The 7,150-nt window shown below is 35.8% G+C and overlaps 1 non-coding gene across 1 annotated transcript; it reads left to right on the top strand.

Annotated features, from left to right (window-relative positions):
- Positions 1 to 4,981: 4,981 nt before the first annotated feature.
- Positions 4,982 to 5,088, top strand: LOC125922162 (U6 spliceosomal RNA). The gene has a single exon (XR_007457599.1). It is a non-coding gene; the product is annotated as a U6 spliceosomal RNA (small nuclear RNA).
- The last annotated feature ends 2,062 nt before the right edge of the window (positions 5,089 to 7,150 follow it).

The raw sequence follows: 7,150 nt of genomic DNA, 5'->3' as shown, positions 1-7,150 counted from the left end.
CCTCCTGATGATCAGTCAATCATCTGCCAGGGTGATGTCTCCTTTCCTTGCCTGCTCGTCCTTTGGCACAGAGTTCGATTAACTGGGTGGCAGCCATCGTGTAAAGTTTAATTCTTGTTCTGTCCACCGATGGTGAGATTTCCCTCTTGGAAACGGAATCTTTAAATCTTCTCAGTTCAGAATGCAAGGACAAGAGGCACCACCACCATCCCCTCCCCCCAGCCGACAGTGCATTACAAGGAGTAATGGCTAGCAGGACCTCTTCCACTTCAATCCCTCAGTTACCCGACCTTGTATTCTACCTTTTGGGGACACAGCACCATAAAGTTGCCATTGGTGATGGCAACAGATCCTCTCAAAGAATCATCTCCAAGCTGGCACCACAGCAGTGACTTCAAAGGCTCTTTTATTGCTCTCTCAGACTGTCAGCTTCTTAAAGATATGGCGTGTGGTAAAAGTAGATCCCATACTCATGTATGTACAAAGTTTCCTTGCTCTATAGTTGTGCTATGCAGTAGATGAAGTACTCCATAAGATCTCAGATGATTGTATTGTCAGAAATGGGGGAAGGAAAGTCAAATCCATACCTAGAATGCATTAATATCAGTCAAAATGAATCACTGCCCCTTCAGTGTAGAAGGGATTTAATACAATTAACTCATTACCAAATGGCATTTGAGCTCTTTGAGAAGCTGCGTGTGTGGTTTGCTGTTAGTCTCTTGGCCCGTGTGACGTTAGACAGCAGTTCAAGTAGAGAAGACTTGGTGACCAGTCCATTAGGGCTATGCATATCCTCCAGTTTTGTCCCCAAAATTGCATTCATGAACCCATGTACCAGCCTGGAGTGGTCAATGACGGATGGTTGATGTCAAGTAGTTGAATCATTCTGTCTACTTGGCTGTTCTGTGGCTCTTGTATGATAGATGCTCTCCGGTGGTAAGAAAAAGATTTTGCACTTTGTTGAAAGAACAATTAAGTTTAGATATATTCTTGCATTAAAAAGCCAATAGTCAAGCTCTTTTTCAAACTTCAGGGCCCAAAGTACTAACAACTGGAAGCATCTCTCCAAATTAAGTGTGTCAAATAAACCTCTATTACAAATTAAGGATATTTCTGCTAGAAAATATTAAAATTATTTTTATAATTTTGTTTCTGAAATCAGTTGATTCCAAGTAAAGTTACATTCACATATTCATTAACTTTATGGTCACCCCTTTGTATATTCAGAAATTGTCTCAAAGTAGGAACAACAAAATTAAAATTGGTTTTCAAATATACTAATGTGCTTAAAAATGAAAGTAATGCTTATGTGATGTTATTTTTTGTAGTCCTTTTATATTTTACATTATTTTGGTTGTTTAACTACAAGTTTGTGTGTTCTGGAGAATATAATTTATTTTTCAAGTCTCAAACAGTTTTTTTGTTTTTAATTATTGTTTGTTTTAGAAGGACATCAGTAGCCAGCTCAGATGCCCTCTGCCCTGTGTGACTCATGAGCAAATCCTCCTGTTTGCGGTGATCATGACCTTCTCTCCAATTTATTCTTTTCCTCTCATTAATTATTCACACTTTATTTTGTTAACAACAAAAGGTTTTCTACCTTTTAACTTTTCAGGATTTTGTTTTCCATGGAATGTTAAATATATTGTAATGGAAGCTTGACTTGGCAAATTCACTAAATCTGAATTTTTCTTTACAAAAATACTCTTGTAAATTCCAAAAAAGTGAACTCTAATATATTGGAGAATAATTAATTGTAGTATTCTACTGTTTTCTGAAGTCAGTCACTCCTTATTTACTACTCTTGAGGTTTCTCTATTGGTGAGAATAAATGTACTCAAAAGTGGGAAGATTTGCTGCAAACATTGAGTGGGTTTGAGCCCAATTTTTTCTTCCTTTGACTTATCATCTGTTGGTGCCTTTATGATGTAGGTTTCTTGATAGAATTCCTCTGGATGACCTATAGCATATGTGAAGATTTTCACATATATTATAAAACTCTCCATAAAACTGTCTCCAACACTATAAACTACATATTACTCATGTTCTGAAAATGCAAAGATGAATAGGACTATTATATAGGAAGAGTTTACTTTGGGGATCAATAGCAATGACAAAAATATAAAATGCACAACCAGTGTACTTCAAATAGCAGTTTGTATTGTTAATCAGCAACATCAAAATAGACAAATTAAATCATTGGGAATTATGACTCTATTATGTCTTGGCCATGGTCAGATGCCATGATATATTTGAATATATATATTCACAATTCATATATAAATATATATTCACAAATACATATATATGTGTTATACACACACACACACACACACACACACACACACACATATAATCCAAATCCCCTGTAGAGTTTTATGGTGTTTTTGATGACTGGAATAAGGAAAAATTTATCCTTTTGAAGACCACACTTGTTTGGCTATAATTAGAACTTATGTTCTTTCATGGAAGAAAGAAAGTTTTTGTCTTCCAATTGTTTGGGTACTAAAAGATAAAAAGGTTAAAAATAGTGTAGACTAGTAATGGAAAAAAAGAATAGTGTTTTAGTCTAGCAAGATTCATCCTGTGGATGATTAATAAAAGGCATGTATGTCCTTAACTATTACTCCGTACCCATGCCACGAGAAACTGGTAGCATTAAAATCTTGCACTGACAACAGAAGAATCTATTGGTTATACCTAGTACAAGAACTAGAGCTTTTCATATACATTGATGTAGAGCTTTGCAGTTATAAAACAAAATTTAACCAGGTGCAACATTCTACAGACTCTTTGAAAGGACAAAAGAAGAGTATGTGGGTGGATAGAAATATCATCTTTTATGCAAATGATATTATATCCATTAGACTATTTTAAATTGTAGGTAATTCTTTTAATTATTATATTTCAATTTTTTTATTTTTTTGTTTGTTTTTGAGACAGAGAGAGAGAGAGAGAGAGAGAGCACGAACGGGGTAGGGACAGAGAGAGGGAGACACAGAATCGGAAGCAGGCTCCTGGCTCCGCACTGTCAACAGAGCCCAATGCGGCTCAAACTCATGAACCGCGAGATCATCCCCTCAGTTGAAATCGGACACTTAGACGACTGAGCCACCTAGGCACCTGTATTTCAATTAATTTTCACATACAGAATTTTTTTTTGGAATAGCATTGTTTTGCCATTTATTCATATATTTCTTCTATACTCAAAATAAACTCAAAATATAGTTATTTGGTATCTTTCATATATGCAAAACCATGAATTGTATTCTGAGAAGGCTACAAAAGTTAAAAAACTCAGTTCTGTTACTTGTAATGCTTATATGAGAGTCGAAATTAAACAACAGACTGAACTGATAGTAATACAAACCCAAACGTGATATATATTGATAGTAATACAAACCCAAACGTGATATATATTGTGAATGAAAAACCAGAGGAAGTTGAAAAGGGAGAATTACTCAAGAAGGAGGTAAATAATGAAACCATAAGTGAAGAAAAGGGGATTTAATCTCGTCACTAAATAATGGAATTATTTTGTCCACTGTAAAGATGTTCTAAGACAAGAACACGTGAGTAAACACATGAAAATGGGAAAATGTGTTAATACCCCTACTCCTAGCAGCAGCTATGAACACCTGCTGTTCTAGAATCAGCAAGTTTCTCATAATTTGTCTGGAGTATGAGTAATGGGCAAATTAAAAAAAAAAAAAGGTAAATCATGGTTGAACTCTGGAAACAAGAGGGTGAGATCAGTTAATACTATATTAAGGATTTATCTTTACTTAGTAAGCCTTGCACAGTTACTGAAATATTTTGAAGACCAAAAAAACTGTTCCATTACATGCCACAAATATGTATTGAAAAATCAGCATGTTGTATATTCTACTGTTCTTTTTTTTCCCTGAAGATGTATAGGGTCTAAAAGTAACCTTCTCCATAAGAAAATCTTACAATCGTAGTAATGCTAATAGATGTCACAGACAACCATAATATATGACACAAGGTAAGAAGTCTCATAAGAGAAGCACAAAGATACTCAAGTGGAAGAATCAGAAAAAGCTGTTTGAAGGATATATCTTTGAGATACATGCTTGTGGATTTTAAAAGTTGGGAGGTAGAGACGGGTGGTACATTTCAGGTCTGGATAAAAAAATCTGTAAAAACTAGCAGGGGGATAACTTTTTGGTATGACCTTAGGTGACAGTTAATGGCTCTATAGTTAGCCCGGAGGTTCCGTGCAGAGTAGGAGAAGGCAGCAAATTTGTAAATAGGGGTGTAGCCATATTGTAGATTTCTTTGGAGGGGATTTGGATTCAACTCTATTACTGTGAAACGAGAAGTCACTGATAGTTGGGCAATGACAAAACAATCTGTAATCATAAAAGTCTAATGAGCAACCAAAGAGTAAATTAGAGTCTAAAAAAATTCTCTTTGAAAATGATAAAGCTGATAATGATAATGATAATGAAAAGATAATGATAATGATAATGAAAATGATAAAACATTTGGTTAATCCAAAATGTAATTAACCAATAGAAAATAGTAATACCACTACTACTAGCAGAAGCTATGAACATCTGCTGAATTTTTTATAGAATTTATTTTATAAAAATAATGAAAAGAGAACCTGCTAGTACAAAGTTTAATCAGGATGTTATTATACAATGCCTTGGCACGGGGTGGGGAAGGACAGTTCACACTGAAAATAAAATAATCCAAAATTGTAAAAAAGTAGTGCAAAGGACAAAATAAACTCTTGTAATGGACTGACAGATTAAAAAAAAATAGATGCAGTAATAAGGAGAATTACTACTATTGAGAATTAAATCAGTGATGGTAAGCAAAATCCTCCCAGAGTGTGGCAAAAAGGGAGACTAAAGATGAAAGCTAAGAGAACATGTGACCTCTACCTAAGGGAAGTGATGCAGCTCAACCAGTTTGAGGAGTAAACAATTGAAAAAAAAGAAAGAAAACAACAGTGCTCGCTTCAGCAGCACATATACTAAAATTGGAACAATACAGAGGACATTAGCATGGCCCCTGCACAAGGATAACATGCACATTCATGAAGTGTTCCATAGTTTTCTAGAAATAGAATTGCCATATGAGTCAGTAATTCCACTCCTAGGTATTTACCCAAAGAAAATAAAAATACCAGTGCAAGAAGATACAGCACTTCTTCGTTTATTGCAGCATTTACAATAGCCAAGATTTGGAAACAGCCTAAGTGTCCATCCACAGATGAATGGATAAAGAAGATGTGAAGGGCGCCTGGGTGGCTCAGTTGGTTAAGCATCCAGCTCTTGATTTCAGCTCAGGTCATGATCTCATGGCTGTAGGATGAAGCCCGAGTCTGAGCATGGAGTCCATGCTGAGCATGGAGTCTGCTTGGGATTCTCTCTCTCTCTCTCTCTCTCTCTCTCTCTCTGCTCCTCCCATTCCCTGCATGTATGTGTGCATGCTTGCTCTCTCTCTTTCAAAATAAATAAATTAATTAAGTAATTTTTTAAAAAGTGCATTATCTTGATGAGGACTGAGAAATGTATAGAATTGTTGAATCATTTTATTATACACCTGAAACTAATATAACACTGTATGTTAATTATTCTTGGATACAGGAAAAAAAAAACACAACAAAACAAAACGATCAATTGTAACAGAAGGAAAAATAAGCTTAAAGAAATTTTCCTGAGATAAAGGAGAGGCTGAAATGGGGAGGTGCGGAGGTGCGGGGAGGATTTACAAATATCCAGGCTAATTATCAACAAAATATCAAAATCTAAATGGTCATTTCAAAGGACAAGGGAGGGAAAGTAACAATTTATCCACCAACTGTGTCATCATTCAAGTTCTCTTTGGGGTGTGGAAACAAGTCAAAAAAGGATGTTTTTAAGATATGTTTATGTTTTTGACATATAAAAGGGCTTCAGAAAACATTCTTCACACAAACAGGTAAGTTCTTTGAAGACACAGACAGTATCTATCTTATTTATCACTTTATTACCAGCGATTAGTAAGGAGGCTAATAAATAATGGCTCTCTAAACTCCCTTCATTATATACTTCTGAGGTTTTCTATTGGCTACCCTGTATTCTGTGGCAATAGAGCTGACACAAAGTGAATACGTAATGTTTGGGGTGGTGATACCTCCCAGGGAGAAAACGTGGCAGGGCAACAGGAACAAGAGAATGCTGGGAGCTGGGGAAGGGTTATTTTGTAGAGAGCAGACAGGGAAAGTGAGATAGGCGAAGTGACATTTGAGAGAAATATGAAGAAAGTGAGAATTCCAACCAAGATAGATTAAATGTTCCCCTCAGCTTGACTAAATATTAGAGAGGCTTCTCCTTGCCTCTAAGCCCCTGAACTGCCTTTTCTTAGAGCATACACTTCAGAAAACTTGGAATTGTGGATCCTTTCATTGCCTCTTTGAGATGGAAATCTTAAAAAAAAAAAAAAAAAAAAAAAAAAAAAAAAGCTTCTTGCCAGTTTTAGAACCCAGACCTGTCTCAAGGACCTGGGACCCATCTCTTTGAAAGGTAATCAAGGAAAAAAAGTGCTCCTATCTCTCAGTTTCCGTGGGAGTATCCCAAGCCTAACTTTGGCAGATATCTTGCTCTGAGTTACAACACTACCTCCTATCATGAAGATAGGAGAAAGTTTACTTTTAAAGCCTCTACTTGATTTGCACATAGAAATTCTTATACTGTTATTTGGAAACCAGCGCTAAATGTAATTTCATAGTGATTCTTAAAAAATACTCTCTATTTCTTAGCGTCAGGGATGTGATATCAGGATGTGAATGTGTTTTTCTTACAAGGTTAAAACTCTGAAATAAGGCCCATAATATTAGGGAAAAAAATTCAAGGGTAGGCCCAACAAGTAAGCATTGTGTTGTTGGGGCTGTTGGACGGGTCTCTGACTTAAAGTATCTCCTCACATACCTTTACCTTAAAAAAAAAAAAAAAAGCAGCTGTTGAAACCCAGGGTAAATTTTCAATCTGAGTCGTTCAAAGGAAACTATAGTTACGTTTGGATCCAGCTTAAAAGACTTATAGGGCAATTATTTTGAAAGAAAATGAGGGAAGCAGAAATGGTTAGAACATAAGGTGCTTTGTAGAAGACAGAGGAAGGCTTACATGGGAGATGT

This window comes from Panthera uncia, chromosome C2, assembly GCF_023721935.1.
Source record: "Panthera uncia isolate 11264 chromosome C2, Puncia_PCG_1.0, whole genome shotgun sequence".
Classification (NCBI taxonomy): Eukaryota; Metazoa; Chordata; class Mammalia; order Carnivora; family Felidae; genus Panthera; species Panthera uncia.
Note: the sequence above shows the minus strand (reverse complement) of the source record. Positions and strands in the feature narration are given on the sequence as shown.